We start from the raw sequence: 17,259 nt of genomic DNA on the forward strand, positions 1-17,259 counted from the left end.
GATTGGGTGGGTCACTCTCCTGGATGCCTGGCTTGGTTCCTGGGTTTTGCACCTATGCACACCCATCCCAGCCCTCTTTCATGCCCTAACGTCACACTCCTTCTGGGGCTTTTGCTTTTGTTGGCCTCCTTTGCCAGGTCCCTGGCCATAGATTCTCATCTGATCCAGGGAGCCTTATGGAAAACAATACCCTGGCCTTTGCCTGGGCCCATTGCTCTCCCTGGGTGCTTGATTTGGCACCAAGAACGCTGAAACTTGGAGGTGGTCTTGGGCCTGGAGTCCGATTGCACCCTTCTGGATACCTGGACTTCCTTCCCAAATCTCTTCCACTGTCCTGAGCCCCCTGCCCAAACCTTTGCACTTGGCTCTGCATTCACTGGCATGACTCCTTGCTTGAGGCTCTGGTGGCCCTTTTTTCTCACTGTTTTATGAGAATTGTCTGAGGGCCCCTCACTGGGGCTGTTCCCTTGCTCCCCTTGGCATACTGGACTGCAGTACCCTAGTGCAGCCCTACCTTCCTGGCCCATCATTCCCTGCTCTCCCCTGACCTGCGCCCTCTTCCAGTTTCCTTGCTGGGGTCTAGGTCCCCACCCCAAACACACACCCATGCTGTGGCCCTTTAGGCTTTGCCCTGTGTTAGCCCTCCTGTCCTTTGTGTCTCAGCCATGCCCGCTTTGCTGATACCCTTAACAGGATGCTCACATGGGCCAAGTGGCTTGATTTGGCCTCTTGACCTTAGGGGCTCCCTTTTGAAAATGTAGCCCAGCCCCTTGCCTGGGCCCTTTGGCCTCCCTCAACTGTAGCCCTGCTCCCAAACCATGACAGAATGCAGTGGCGCTGGCCTTTAGCTATTGTCCACCTGTGCCACCAAATCCATTTTCTCCCCTCCCTCTAATCCCCCTCCATGCTTCTTTTCATTCACCCAGGCCCAGGTGCTAGCCCTTGGCTCTCCATTACTGGGCCCAGCTCCTTGCTTGAGAGCCTGGCTACTCTTCTTGAGGACCATTTCCCTGTCTTGTTGTTTCAGGCTCCTGTTGCCTGCGCCCACCTGTGCCTCCCCTCTGAACCCCTCATGCTGTCGTATCGTGGCACTATCTGAAACTTCCACTCCACTTGCTTCATCCTACTCTGTGCTGCTGGAATGGGTCCTGCAGCTCACCCTACCCCCCGACTTCTGCACACCAGTTATCCTCTCACAATACCCTCTTGGCCCCACATTTGGTCCAGGACCCTCTCTGAGGATCTACTCCCGTGGAGCAGAGGAGCAGAATTGGCTCACCTCTGTGCCCTGAATGCTCCCTGTGGGAAACACTTCCCTGCCACTCGCCTGAGTCCCCCTCACAGCCTGAAACTTGAGTCCTGGCAGTTAACATGGACTTGCTCCAACCCAGCCCTCAGCAATCCCCTCGCTTCCCTCCAGGTTTTCATGCTATCCCTACTGCAACCTGGCCCTTCCTAAGCTTGACCCTTTGTGCTCTGGTCCCTGGGCCTGTGAGATTGCCTGAGCTCCTGACCAAAATCCTCATGGCCATTGAAATAGCACGGTGTTTCTTCCTGTTGGGTGTGACCAGGGAACCCCTTGCTTGGGCCCACAAGTTGGCTCCACAAAGTGCCCCTTGGCTTCTCCTGGACCTCACACAGCCTCTTCCTCCCTTCCCCTTGTGCCTTTTTCTGGCGCGCCCAGGGCTCCTTCTCCTTGGGTCCCCAAACACCATTTATCAGATGGGTACCTTGTCTGGGAACTTGGCTTGGTCCTGGGTCTTGCCCCGATGCGCACACGCCCCGACACTCTTCTGTGCCCTCCTGTCTCCCTCCTTCAGGCACCTTTCTTTTTTTTGGCCTCCTTTGCAAGGGCCCTGGCAGTACATTTTTATCTTATACCGAGTGCATTATGGGAAACAATGCCCTGGCCTTGCCTGAGCCCCTTGCTCTCCCTGGGTGCTTGGTCCGGTAGCAGGAAACCTGAAACCTGGAGATGGCTCTGGGCCTGGAGCCTGACTGCACCCTGTTGAATCCCTGGCCTTCCTTCCCAAATCTTGTCCACTGTCCTGTGCCCTGTGCCCACACACTAGCCCTTGGCTCTCCATTCCCTGGCCTGGCTCTTCGCTTGAGCATCTGGTGGCCCTTCATGCTCACTGCTGTACTGGGCATGGTCTGAGGGACTCTTGCTGGGGCCGATTTCCTACTTCCCTTGGCATTCCTGTAATTCAGTACCCTAGTGCAGCCCTGCCTCCCTGGCTCTACATTCCCTACTCGCCTCTCTCCTCAGCCTTCTTCTAGGTCCCCTTGCTGGGGTCCTGGCCCCCATCCTACCCGCAACCACCCTGCAGCCTTTGAGGCTGTGACTTGCTTCAGGCCTCCTGTCTTTTGTGTCTGTGCCACTCCCACTTTCTTGATGCCCTTCCCAGGATTCTCACCCAGGCCATGCGACTTGACCTGGCCTCTTGGCCATGAGTGAGCATCCTGTGAAAACATAGACCTTGTGAAACACAGCCCTGCAACTTGCCTGAGCCCTTTGTCCTCCCTCAGCCCAGGCACTGCTCCCAACCCCTGACACCCTGCTGTGAAATTGGGTTTGACTCCTCTTCCTGTCCACCCATTCCACTTTCACCCCGTCCACTGCTCCTACTTCATGTTTCTTTTCATTCACCCAGGCCCAGGTTCTAGCACTTGGCTCTTCATTACTGGGACCAACTCCTTGCTTGAGACCCTGGCAATCTTTCTTGAGGACCCTTTCCCTGACCCTGATTTCAGGCCTCTCTTGCCTGCCCCCTCCTGTGCCACCCTTCTGATCGCCCAATTGCTGTGGTATCCTGGCACTGCTCAGACTCTCCCTTCCCCCGGCTTCTCCGTACCCTGTATTGCTCAAATAGGTCCTGCAGCCCAACTCACGCCCACACTTCTGCACTCCAGGTATCCCCTCACAGCACCAAATTTGGCCCATCCTTTGGTCCAGGACCCTCTCTGAGGTTCTACTCACCTGGGGCAGAGGATTGGAATTGAATTGTTTCTGAGCCCTGAATGCTCCCTATGTGGAACACAGCCCTGCCACTCGCCTGAGTCCCCCTCACTGCCTGAACCTTGAGGCCAGAAGTTAATATGAACTTGCTCCCACCCAGCCCTGAGAGATCCCTTCCATTCCCTGTGGCCTTCCATGTTGCCCCTACTACAACCCAGACCTTCCTAACATGGACCCTTTGTGCTATGGTCCCTGGTCCTGTGCATTTGCCTGAGCCCCTGACTGTGTTACTCATGGCCCTTGCATAGCTAAGAGTCTCTTCATGTTGGGTTTGACCTGGGGGCATTTTTCTTTGGCCCGCCAGTTGACTCCCCAACATGCCCCTAGACTTCACCTGGATCTCATGCATACCCTTCCTCCACTTCAGCTTGATCCTTTTTCTGGCAGTCGCAGGTCTCCTGCTCCTTGGGTCCCCAGTGACCATTGAATGGGTGAGTCCATTGCCTGGGTGCCTGGCTTGGGTCCTGGGTCTTGCCCCTGTGCACACCGACCCCAACCCGCTTCTGTGCACTCCCATTGCCCTCCTACTGTCCCCATTGCTTTTCCTGGCCTCCTTTGCAAAAATCTGGCCGAAAATTTTCATCTGATCCAGGGTGCCTTATGGGAAAAAATGCTCTGGTCCTTGCATGGGACACTTGCTCTCCCTGGGTGCTTGGTCCGGCACCAGGAACACTGAAAGTTGGAGGTGCCCTAGGCCTGCAGCCTGACTTCACCCTGCTGTATACCCTGACTTCCTTCCCAAGTGTTGTCCACTGTCCTGAGACCACTGGCAAAGACCTGGCCCTTGTCTCTCCATTCCCTGGCCTGGCTCCTCACTTGAGCATCTGGTGGCCCCTTTTGCTATCTGATTTCTGGGCATGGACTGAAGGCCCCCCGCTGGGACCACTGCCATACTCTCCTTGGCATTCCCTTACTTCAGTACCCTAGTTCAGCCCTGCTGTCCTGGCCTGGCATTCACTGTTATATCCTCTCCTGGTCAATCTTCTAGGAAACTTGCCTGGGCTCCTTGCTGGTGTCCTGGTCCCCACCCCTCCCATACCCATTTTTCTGCCCTTCAGGCTGTGCTCTGCTTCAGCCTCCTTGTCTGCCACACACACTTTCCTCATCCCCTTCCAAGGATGCTCACCTGAGCCAGATGACTTGACCTGGCCTGTTGGCCCTGGGGGATCCCTTTGGGAAAACATAGCCCTGCCACTTGGTGGACCCTTGGGTCTCCCTCAGAATCAGCCCTGCTCCCAACTCCTGACACCCTGCAGTGAATCTGGGCCTTGAGTCCTTCTCTTCCTTTGCCACTCACTCCACTTTCTCTCCTCCCACAGCTCCCCCTCCATGTTCCTTTTCATTCACCGAGGCCCAGGTCCTAGCACTTGGCTCTCCATTACTGTGCCTGGTTCCTTGTTTGAGAACCTGGCTACCTTTCTTGAGGACCCTTTCCCTATCCCCTTGTTTCAGGCACTTGTTGCCTGCCTCCTCCTGTGCCTCCCCTCTGATCCCCTCATGCTGTGATATCCTGGCAATCTCTAAAAGTTAGGCTCCCCCTGCTTCTCCCTACCCTGTACTGCTGGAATGGGTCCTGCAGCCCAATGCACCCTGCAACTTCTGCATACCAGGTATCCCCTAACAGTAAGCAAGGAGTCTCTTCGTGTTGGGTCTGACCTGGGGGCCCCTTCCTTTGGCCTGCAATCTGGCTCCACTAAGTGTCCCTTTTCTTCTCCTGGTCCTCACAAAGCTCCTTACTCCTCTTCCCCTTGCACCATTTTTTGGTTCTTGCAGGTCTCCTGCTCCTTGGGTCCCCAATCACCATGGATCAGGTGGGTCACTTTCCTTGGCACCTGGCTTGTGTCCTGGGTCTCATTGCACTGTGCAAGCATCCTGACCCTCTTTTGTGCCCTCCCATTGCACTCGTTCTGCCACCATTCCTTTTCTTGGCCTCCTTTGCCAGGTCCCTGGCCATAGATTATCATCTCATCCAGGGTGCCTTATGAGAAACAAGGCCCTGTCCCTTGTCTGGGCCCATTGCTCTCCCTGAGTGCTTGATCCAGCACCAAGAACCCTGAAACATGGAGGTGGCCCTAGGCCTCAGGCCTGACTGTACCCTGCTGAATCCCCTGCTTTTCTTCCCAAATCTTTTCCATTGTCCTGAGCCCCCTGCCCAAATCCTGGCACTTGGCTCTCCGTTCACTGGCCTGGCTCCTTGCTTGAGCCTCTGGTGGTCCTTTTGGTTCACTGGTTTTCTGGGCATTTTTTGAGGGTCGCTCTCTGGGGCCGCTTCCCTTCTCCCCTTGGCATTCCTGTATTGCAGTACCCTAGTGCAGCCCTGCCTTCTTTGCCTGTTGTTCCCTGCTCTCCACTGGTCTGGGCCCTCTCCTTGTTCCCTTGCCTGGGCTCCTTGATAGGATCCTGACACCCCGCACATCCACAGCTGTCCTGTGGCTCTTGAGGCTGTGCCCTGCTTCAGCCCTACTGTCCTTTGTGTCTCTGACATGCCCACTTTTTTGATCCCCTTCACAGGATTCTCACATTGGTCAAGTGGCTTGATTTGGCCTCTTGGCCTTAGGGGCTCCCTTTGGAAAATGTAGCCCTGGCCCTTTCCTTGGCTCTTTGGCCTCTCTCAGCTGAGGCCCTGCTCCTAAACCCTGACAGCCTGCAGTGACCCTGGGTCTTGAAATGTTGACCCCCTGTGCGACCCATTCAAATTTCTCCCCTGGCGCTGCTCCCCCTCCATGTTTCTTTTCATTCACCCAGACCCATGTGCTAGCACTTGGCTCTTCATTACTGGGCCTGTCTACTTGCTTGAGACTCTGGCTACTCTTCTTGAGGACCAATTCACTGTCCCTTGGATTCAGGCCTCTGTTGCCTGCCCCTTCCTGTGCCTCCCCTCTGATTCCCACATGCTATGGTATCCTGGCATTCTCTAGAAACTCCACTCCCCTTGCTTCTCCCTACCCTGTGCTGCTAGAATGGGTCCTGCAGCACACACTACCCCCCACTTCTGCACACCAGGTATCCCCTCACTGTACCCTCTTTGGCCAAACCTTTGGTTGAGGACCCTCTCTGAGGATCTACTCATGTGGGGCAGATGTGCAGAACTGGCTTGCTTCTGTGCCCTGAATGCTCCGTATGGGAAATAGTGCCCTGCCACTTGCCTGAGTCCCCCTCACTGCCTGAAACTTGAGTCCTGGCAGTTAACATGAACTTGCTCCAACCCAGCCCTGAGCGATCCCCTCCCTTTCCTCTGGCCTTCCTTTCTGCCCCTACTTCAACCTGGCCGTTCCTATCCCTGACCCTTTGTGTTCTGTTCCCTGGACCTGTGCATTTGCTGTAGCCCCTGACAACAATCTTCATGGCCCTTGGCATAGCAAGGACTATCTTCGTTTGGGGTCTGACCTGGGTTTCACTTGCTTGGGCCTGCAAGTTGGCTTCAAAAGGTGCCTCTTGGCTCTTCCTGGACTTCATGTAGCCTCTTCCTCCTCTTCCTGTGGGCCCTTTTCTGTCCCTCATAGGTCTCCTTCCCCTTGGGTTCCCAATCACCATTGATCAGGTGTGTCCCTTTCCTCTGTGCCTTGTTTGGTCCTGGTTCTCGCCCCTATGCGCACCCACCCCAACCTCCTTTCATGCCCTCCTGTTGCCCTCTTTCTGGCCCCTTTTCGTTTCCTGGCCTGCTTTGCAAGGACCCTGACTGTATATTTTCATCTGATCCAGGGCGCCTTATGGGAGAAAATGCCCTGGCTAATGCCTGGGCCCCTTGCTCTCACTGGGTGCTTGGTCTGGCAGCAGGAAACCTGAAACCTGGAGGTGGCCCTGGGCCTGGACCCTGACTGCACCGTGCTGGACCCCTGCCTTCCTTCCCAATTCTTGTCCACTGTCCTGAGCCCCCTGCCCAAGCTCTGGCCCTTGGATCTCCATTCCCTGACTTGGTTCCTCTCTTGAGCATCTAGTGTCCCTTTATGCTCACTGATTTTCTGGGCATGGTCTGAGAGACCCTCACAGGGGCTGCATACCTACTCACCTTAGAATTCCTATAATTCATTACCTAGTGAAGCCCTGCCTTCCTGGCCCCATGTTCCCTACTCTCCCTTCTTCTGGGCCTTTTTCTGGGTCCTGTGCCTGGCTCCTTGCTGGGGTCCTGGTCCCCACCCCATCCACAACCATCCTGCGGCCCTTGAGACTCTGCCCTGCTTCAGGCCTCCTGTCCTTTGTGTCTCTGCCACACTCATTTTCCTGATCCCCTTCCCAGGATGCTTAAATGGGCCAGCAGACTTGACCTGGCTTCTTGGCCCTGGGTGAGCATCTTGGGGAAACAGACCTTTGGGAAAACATAGCCCAGCCACTTGCCTGGGCACATTGACCTCCCTCAGCCCAGGCCCTGCTCTGGACCCCTGACACCCTGCAGTGGACCTGAGCAATGAATCCTTCTCTTCCTGTGCCACCCACTCCACTTTCTCCACGCCCGCTGCTCCCACTCCATGTTCCTTTATATTCACTCAGACCCAGGTAGTAGCACTTGTCTCGGCATTACTGGCGCAGCTCCTTGCTTGAGACCCTGGGAACCCTTTTGAGGACCCATTCCCTGTCCCCTGGTCTCAGACCCCTCTTGCCTGCCCCCTCCTCTGCAACTCTTCTGATCCCCCCATTGCTGTGGTATCCTGGCACTGCCTGGACCCTGTGCTCCCATAGCTTCTCCCTACCCTCTGCTGCTGGAATAGGTTCTGCAGTCCAACCCACCCCCACACTTCTGCACACAAGTTATGCCCTCACAGTACCCACTTTGGTCCCTCCTTTGCTCCAGGTCCCTCTCTGAGGCTCTATTAACCTGAAGCAGAGGAGTGGAATTGGCTTGCCTCTGAGCCCTAAATGCTCCCTATGTGGAACACAGCCCTGCCACTCGCCTGTGTCCCCCTCACTGCCTGAACCTTGAGGCCAGTAGTTAATATGGACTTGCTCCAACCCAGCCCTGAGCAATCCCCTCCATTCCCTCCAGCCATCCATGTTCCCCTATTGCAACCCAGTCCTTCCTAACATGGACCCTTATGCTCTGTTCCCTGGGCCTGTGCATTTGCCTGAGACCCTGACCATGTTCCTCATGGCCCTTGGCATATCAAGTAGTCTCATAGTATTGGGTCTGACCTGGTGGCCTCTTGCTTCGGCCCACCAGTTGGCTCCCCAACGTGCCCCTAAGCTTCACCTGGACCTCATGCAGCCCCTTACTCCCGTTCAGCTTGCACCTTTTTGTGGTGCTCGCAGGTCTCCTGTTCTTTGAGTCCCCGATTACCATTGATCAGGTGGGTCCCTTGCTTGGGTGGCTGGCTTGGGTCCTGGGTCTTGCTTCTATGCACACCCACCCTGACCCCCTTTTGTGCCCTCCTGTCGTACTCCTTCTGGCCTCGTTCCTTTTCTTGGCCTACTTTGATAGGACCCTTGCCATCGATTCTCACCTGATCCAGGGTGCCTTAAGGGAAACAATGTCCTGGCTCCTCCTTGGGCTCATTGCTCTCCTTGGGTGCTTGGTTCAGCACCAGGAATTCTGAAATGTGGAGGTGGCCCTGGGCCTGGAGCCTGACTGCACCCTGCTGGATTGAATGCCTTTCTTCCCAAATCTTATTCACTGTCATGAGTCACCTGCCAAGCCCTGCCCTTGGATCTCCATTCAGTGGACTAGTTCTTCGTTTGAGCCTCTGGTGGCCTGTCTTGCTCACTTCTTTTTTGGGCATTGTCTGAGGGCCCCTCACTGCAGATGCTGCTCTGCTTTCCTTGGCATTCCTGTACTGCAGTACCCTAGTGCAGCCCTGCCTTCCCTTCATGTTGTTCTCTGCTCTCCCCTGGCCTAAGTCCTCTTCTAGGTCCCTTGCCTGGGCTCCTTGATGGGGTCCTGGCCCCCACTTCACCAACACCCATCCTGAGGCCTTTCAGGCTGTGACCTGCTTAGGCCCTCCTGTCCTTTCTGTCTCTGCCACACCCGCTTTCCTGATTCCCTTCCCAGGATCCGCACCTTGTCCAGGTGTCTTTATTTGGCCTCTTGGCCCTGGGGGCTCCCTTTGCAAAATGTAGCCCTGCCCCCTGCCTGGGTCCTTTGTTTTTTTCTCATTGAGGCCCTTCTCCAGTCTCCTGACAGCCTGCAGTGAACCTGGGCCTTGAGCTGTTCTCCCTCTGTGCCACCCAGTCCATTTTCTTCCCTCCTGCTGCTTCCCCTCAATGTTTCTTTTCACTCACCCAGGCCCAGGTGCTAGTACTTGGCTCTCCATTACTGGGCAAGCTCCTTGCATGAGACCCTGGCTACTCTTCTTGAGGACCCTTTTCCTGTCCCCTGATTTCAAGGCCCTGTTGCCTGGCTCCTACTATGCCTCCCCTCTGATCCCCTCATGCTGAAGTATCCTGGCACTCTCCAGACCCTCCTCATCCCTATCCTGTGCTGCTCAAATGAGTCCTGCAGCCCACCCCATTCCCCTACTTCTGCACATCAGGTATCCCCTCACAGTACCCTCTTTGGCCCCTCCTTTGGTCCAAGTCCCTCTCTGAGCATCTACTCACTTGGGGCAGAGGAATGAAATTGGCTTGCCTCTGCATTCTGAATGCTCCCTATGGGAAACATAACCCTGCCACTTGCCTGAGTCCCCCTCACTGCCTGAACTTTGAGGCTTGGAATTTAACATGGACTTTCTCCAATCTAGCCCTGAGCAATCCCCTCCTTTTCCTCCAGCCTTTCATGATGCCCGTATCACAGCCCAGCCCTCTATAACTCTGACCCTTTATGCTTCGGTTTCTGATCCTGGGCATTTACCTGAGCCCATGACCATATTCCTCATGGTACTTGGCATAGCAAAGAGTCTTTTTGTGTTGGGTCTGACCTGGGGGCCCTTTGCTTGGGGCTGCTAGCAAGCTCCCATAGGTGCCCCTTGCCTTCTCCTGGTCCTCACACAGCCCCTTCCTCCCCATCCCCTTGCATCTTTTTCTGGCACTCGCAGGTCTCCTATTCATGGGTCCCCCATCACCATTGATTGGGTCGGTCCCTTGACTGGGTGCCTGGCTTGGTCCTGTGTCTGTCCCATATGTGCACCCATTCCACCATCCTTTTGTGCCCTCCTATCACCTTCCTTCTGGACCCCATTATTTTCCTGGCCTCCTTTGCCAGGACCCTGGCTGTAGATTCTTATCTGATCCAGGGTGCCTTATGGGAAACAATGCCCTGGCCCATGCCTGGGTCCCTTGCTCTCCCTGGGTTCTTGATCTGGCAGAGTCCCTTCCCACCTGTGTGTCATCAGGATCTCCTATACCTCTACAGACAAGGTGGAGGAAACTTGCTCTTCCAGGTAGCAGACCGCTCCCACCTGGGTGTGTGTGGAGATATAATAAACTGCCACAGCCAGGATAGAGGGGACTCTTGTCTCCATGTGGAAACACCTCCTACCTGGGTTTCAGGGGAGAGATCTTATGCCACTGCAGCCAGGGTAGAAGAGACATGCCCCTCCAGGAGTGAGACCCCTTCCTCCTTCTGAGGGAGTTCATATACAACCACAGCCATGGAAGAGGGGACTTGCCCCTCCTGGCAAGAGACGCCTACCATGTGGTTGTCAGAGGTGGCTCTTATACACCTGCAGCCAAAGAAGAGAGGACTAGCAACACCATGTGGGAGACACCTCCCATATGGGCATGGGAGGTGGAGCTTATATACCACTGCAGCCAGGTTACTGGGGACTTGCATCTCCAGGCAGAAGCCTCCTCCCACCTGGGTTTCATGGGGAGCTTGTATACCACCTTAGCCAGGGTAGAGTGGACTAGCCTGTCCATGCAGAATACCAGTCCCACCTGTGTGTAGGGGGGTACTTTTGTAGTGCCTTAGCCAGGGTAGAGAAGACTTGCCCCTCCTGGCATGAGACCCCTTCCACCTGGGTGTAGAGGGAAGCTCCTATACCACTGCAGCCAAGATAGAGTTTACTCCCCGCCACAGGCAAGAAACCCATCCAACCAGGATTTCAGGGAAAGCTAGTATATCACTTCAGCCAGTATAGAGGGGATTCACCCTTCAGGTGGGAGACCCCTCCTATCTGGGTGAGGGGAATCTCATATAACACCATAGCCACAATAGAGGAGACTCGATCTGCCAAGCAGGAAACCCCTCCTACCTGGTTGAATGGAAGAGCTGGTATACCCCATCAGCCAGGGTAGAGGGGAGTCATCCCTCTAGGCGAGAGACCCCTCCCACCTGGGTGTCAGGTGGAGCTGATATACCACTGCAGCCATGGTAGAGTGGAATCGCCCCTCCAGGTGGAAGTCCCCTCCCACCTGGGTGTCAGATGGAGGACCTGTACCCCAGCAGCCAGGATAGAGGCATTTGGAACCTCCAGGTGAGAGACACCTCCCACCTGGGAATGGAGGTATCTCCTATCCCACCTTAGCCAGGGTAGAGGGGACTCTCCCATTCAGGCTGAAGACCCTTCCCATAGGGATGCCTGGTGGGGTGGGGCTCATATACAGTTGAAGCTGGGGTAGCAGCAACTCCCCCATTCAGGCGGGAGACCTCTCCCTCCTGAGGTTAGAAGGGGGCTCTTGTATCCCTGAAGCCAGGGTTGAGGGGATTTGTCCCATGTCTAGGTGGGAGACCCCTTCCATCTGCGTGTCACAGGGAGTTCCTCTATGGCTGCAGCAAGGGAAGATCGAAATTGCCCTACCAAGTGGAGACCATTCACACCTTGGTGTCTGGGTGAGCTCTTATACATCTGCAGTCAGGGTAGGGGGAACTTGTCCCTTAATTCAGGAGACCCCCTCCCTCCTGGGTGTCCAGGGGAGCTTGAATACTGCAGCACCCAGTGTAGAGGGGAATCACCCCTACAGAACGGAGACCCCTCCCACCTGGGTGTAGGGGGAGATCTCCTATACTGCCAGGGCAGGGTAGAGGGAACACAACCCTCCAGGCAGAAGCCCCTCCCACCTGGGTGTACTGGAAGCCCTTATATGGCAAGAGCTAAAGCAGAGGGGACTTGTCTATCCAGGCGGGATAACCGTCCCACCTGGGTGTCAGGGGGAGCTCATATACCCCAGCAGCCAGGTTAGAGGCGACCTGCACAGGAGGCGAGTGACATCTTCCATTTGGGAATGGGGAAACTCCTACACCACCTTAGCCAGGGTAGAGAGGACTTGCCCCTCCAGGTGGAATACCTCTCTCAATTGGGTGTCAGGTGGAACTCATATACCCCAACAGCCAAGGTAGAGGTGACTCGCACCTCCAGGAGACAGAACTTCTACCTGATTATGGGGGTAATTCATATATTGCCTTAGCCAGGGTAGAGGGGACTCACCCGTTCAAGTGGGAGAACCCTCCCATCTGGTTATGGGGGGAACTCTTTTTTTTTAATATTTATTTTCTAGTTGTAGTTGGACAAAATACCTTTTTATTTTATTGATTTATTTATTCTTATGTGGTGCTGAGGATCGAACCCAGGGCCTCGCACATGCTAGGTGAGCACTCTACCGCTGAGCCACAACCCCAGCCCTGTGGGGGAGCTCTTATATCACAGCAGCCAGAATAGAGGGGACTTGCCCATCCAGGCAGGAGACCCCTCCCACCTGGGTTTTTCAGGTAGCTGGTAACCCCCTCAGCCAGTGTAGAGGGGACACATGCTCCAGGAGGAGGACCCTTCCCACCTCGGTGTTGGGGGTGCTTCTGTATGGCTGCAGCCAGGGAGAGGTAACTCACTCCTGCAGGCAGGAGACCCCTCCCACCTGTGTGTCTGGAGGAACTAGAATACTACAGCAGACAGGAAATAGGGAACTTGTACTTCCAGTCAATAGACCCCTCTAACCTGGGTTTCCGGAGAAACCCCTATACCACCTCAGCCAGAAGAGAGGGTACTTGCCCCTTCATGCTGAAGACCCCTCCCACCTGGGTGTCAGGGGGAGCTCCTATACTGCTGCTGTCAGGGTAGGCTGGACTCGCACCTCCAGTGGGAAGACTCCTCCCACGTGGGTGTCTTTTGGAGCTTATATACAGCTTAAGACATGGTAGAGGGGACATGATCCTCCAGGCATGGGACACCTCCCACCTGGTTGTCAGAGGAGGCTTGTATCTAATGGCAGCCTGGGTAGCAGGGACTCTACACACCAGAGGAGAGACCCTTCCCCTCCTGGGTGTCTGGGGGAGCTCATACACTGCAACATCCATGGTATAGGGGACTCACCACAGAAAGCAGGAGACCCCTTTCACATGTGTGTCATGTGGAGCTCATATACGCCCAAAGCCATATTAGAGGGAACTTGCCCCTCCAGGAGGGGGACCCCTCCCACCTGGGAGTCATGGGAGCTCATATACTCCAGCAGCCATGATAGAGGCAACATGCCTATCAAAGCGGGACACCCCTCCCACCTGCATATGTTTGCGGGGCTCCCATACTGCTGCAGCCAGGGTAGCAGAGACTTGCCCCTCAAGGGGAAAGACCCCTCCCACCCGGGTTTTGGGGGAGCTCCTGAACCTTCGTAGCTAGGATAGAGGGGACTTGGCCCTCCAGTCGAGAGACCCCTCCTACCTGGTTGAAAAGGGGAACTCGAATACCGCCACAGCCAGGTTAGAGGAAACTCACCCCTATAGGCGGGAGACTTCTCCCACCATGGTGAGTGGGTGAGCTCCTATACTGCAACAGCCAGGGTAGAGGGCTTTGCCCCTGCTGGCAGAAGACCCTTCTGAACTGGGTGTCCAGGGAGCCCTTAGAGGGCACCAGCCAAAGTAGAGGGGATTAGTCCTTTCAGGCAGGAGACCCCTCACACCTGTGTGACAGGGGAAGCTCCAATACTGCTGCAGCCAGGATAGAGGGGACTCGCCCCTCCAGTAAAGAGAACCCTTTAACCTGGGTTTGGGGGAAGCTCCTATACCGGGCAGCCAGAGTAGAGGGTACTTGCCCATGCAGACAAAAGACCCTTCCCATCTGTGCTTTGGGGTTGGGCTAGCTTGTATACAGCCTTAGCCAAGGTAGAGGAGACTTGCCCCTCCATGCAAGAGACCCCTCCCACCTAGATTTCTCAGGGAACTTGTATACCGCTGCAGCCAGGGTAGAGGGGACTTGTTGCTCCAGGCTGCCGACCCCTGGCACCTGGGTATCAGGAGAGCTTGTATCCTGTCACAGCCAGGAGAGAGGGGACTCGCCTCTCCAGGTGGGAGACCCCTCCCGCCTGGGTGTTGGAGGAAGCTTGAATACTGCCACAGCCAGGGTAGAGGCTACTCGCCCGTCCAGTCAAGAAACCCCTCTATCTTGGGTGTAGGAGGGAGGTTCTATACTGCCTCAGCTAGAATAGAGGGGACTCGTCTCTCCATGAGGAAGACCCCTCCCACCTGGGTGTCTCAGGGAGCTCATACACAGCCACAGCCAGGGTAGAAGGGACTCACCACTGAAGGTGGGAGACCCCTCTCACCTAGGTGTCAGGGGAAGCTTTTATATTGCTGCCACCAGGGTAGAGTGTACTTGCCCCTCCAGGCAGAAGACCACTTTCACATGGGTGTCAGGTAGAGCTCTTGGAACTCTTATATCTTCGCAGCCATGGTAGAGGGGATTTGCCCTGGGGAGGCCCTCCCGCCTGGGAATCATGGTAGCTCCTATACCCAAACAGCCATAGAAGAGGCAGCTCCCCCTCCTTGTGGAAGATTCATCCCACCTGGGAATCAGTGGGAACTTGTATACTGCCTCAGCCAGGGTAGAGGGTACTAGCCCCTCCAGGCAGGAGAACCCTACCATCTGGGTGTTGGGGGGTGAGACTCCTATACCCCCACAGCTAGGGTAGCAGGGACTTGCTACTCCAGGGGAGACACCCCTCTTACATGGGTGTTGGGGGAGCTTCTATACCTATGCTGCCAGTGTAGAGGGGACTGGCCCCTACAGGCAAGAGACCCCTTTCACCAGTGTGCTTGGGGGAACTCCTATACTGCCACAGCTAGGGTAGAGGAGTTGGCCTCTGCAGGTGGGATACCCCTCCTACCGTGATATCCACAGAGCTCTTATAGGGCACCAGTCAAAGTAGAGGGGACTCGCCCCTGCAGGCAAAAGACCTTTCCCACCTGGGTGTCCAGTGAGCTCTTATAGGACACCAGTTAAAGTAGAGGGGACACACTCCAGCAGGCGGGAGACCCCTTCCACCTATGTGTCAGGGGGAAGTTGTATATTGCCTTAGCCAGGCTAGAGGGGAATTGCCCCTCCATGAGGGAGAACCTTCCCACCTGGGTGTCTGGGGGAGCTTATATACCGCCGAAGCCAGGGTACAGGGGACATTTTGCTCCTTGCAGGAGAACCCTCCCACCTACCTGGTTGTCCAGGAAGAACTCCAATACCACTGCAGCCAGGAAGACCCCTCCCAAGAGGGTGTCCAGGGAGCTCTTATATGCCACCACCCAAAGTAGAGGAGACTCGCCCCTCAAGGCAAAAGATCCCTCCCACCTAGGTGTCAGGGGGAACTCACATACTGCCACAGCCGGGGTGAGGGGACTTTCCCCTGAAGCTAGGAGACACCTCCCACCTAGATGTCATGGGAATTCCTATATGGCACCAGCCAAAGTGGAGGAGACTCACCCCACCAGTCGGGAGACCCCTCCCACATGGGTGTCTGGGTGTGCTTTTATACCTCCCCATCCATGGTACAGGGGTTTTGAACCTCTAGGTGGGAGACCCCTCCCACCTGGGTGTGTGTGGTGGGGGGAGCTCCTATGCCACTGCATCTAGAGTTGAGGGGACTCGCCCCTCCAGGCAAGAGACCACTCTAACCTGGGTGTCAGGGAGTTCCTATACTGCAACATCCAGGGTAGAATGAACTCACCACTCTAGGTGGGAGTCCTCTCCTATTTGCGTATCAGCGTGTGGAGGCTCATATAGCTCAGCAGCAAGGGAAGCAGGGACTCGCCTCTCCAAGGGAGTTATCCCTCCCACCTGTGTGTCAGGGGGAAGTTGTATATTGCCTTAGGCAGGCTAGAGGGGAATTGCCCGTCCATGAGGGAGAATCTTCTCACCTGGGTGTCCGGGGGAGCTTGTATACCGCCGAAGCAAGGGTTACAAGGGACTTGTTGCTCCAGGCAAGAGGCCCCTCTCACCTGGTTTTCCAGGGGATCTTGAATACCACCGCCGCCAGGGAGACCCATCCCACCTGGGTGTCCTGGGAGCTCTTATATGGCACCAGCCAAAGTAGAGAAGAATCGCCCCACCAAGCAGTAGACCCCCTCCAACCTGGGTGTCTGGGTGAGCTTGTATACCTCCTCATCCGTGGTACAGGGGACTCGCTGCTCCCTGTACCTATAGTGGGAGCTCCTATACCACTGCAGCTAGGGTTGAGGGGATTCGCAATTCCAGGAAAAGTGCGAATTCTGGGAGAACTTCTTTACCACTGCAGCCAGTGTGGAGGGGACTCACCCCTCCAGTCAAGAGACCACTCTAACCTGGGTGTCAGGGGAGCTCCTACACTGCAACATCCAAGGTAGAAGGGACTGACCACTCTAGGCGGGAGACCCCTCCCACCTGGGTGTCGGTGCGGGGGTGGGGGTGGAAGGGAGGCACGTATACCTCAGCAACCAGGGTAGCTGGGACTCGCCCCTCCAGGGGAGATAGCCCTTCCACCTGGATGTTGGAGGACCTCCTATACCTCTGCAGGAAGGGTAAAGGAGACTCGCCCCTCCAGTTGGGAGACCCCTCCCACTAGGGTGTGGGGGGAGCTCCTGTACCACCACATTCATGGCAGAGGGTTTCACCCCTGCAGGCGGGGACCCCTCCCACCTGGGTGTCCAGGGAGCTTTGATAAGGCTCCAGCCAAAATAGAGGGGCTCATCATTCCAGGCAGGAGACCACTCCAACCTGAGTTTCCGGGGGAGCTTGTATACCGCCTTAGCCAGGGTAGAAGGGACTTTCCCCTCCATGCCGGAGACCCCTCTTACCTGGGTGTCTGGGGGAGCTTGTATACCGCGGCAGCAAGTGTAGAGGGGACTCCTAACACCATGCTGGAGCCCCGCCCACTTGGTTGTTAGTGGAGCTCATATACTGCTGCAGCCAGGGGAGAAGGGACTCTCCCCTCCAGCCAAGAGACGCCTCTAATGTGAGTGTGGAGACTGCTCCTATACCACCTCAGCCATAATAGGGTGGACTTTCCCCTCCATGCAGGAGACCCTGTGGGAGCTCATACACCATGGCAGCCAGGGTGCAGGGGACTAATCACTCTAGGCAGGAAACCCCTCCCACATGGGTGGGGGGGAGGGTGTATATTGCTGCAGCTAGGGTAGAGCA

Source organism: Callospermophilus lateralis, chromosome 13 (assembly GCF_048772815.1).
Source record: "Callospermophilus lateralis isolate mCalLat2 chromosome 13, mCalLat2.hap1, whole genome shotgun sequence".
Lineage (NCBI taxonomy): Eukaryota > Metazoa > Chordata > Mammalia > Rodentia > Sciuridae > Callospermophilus > Callospermophilus lateralis.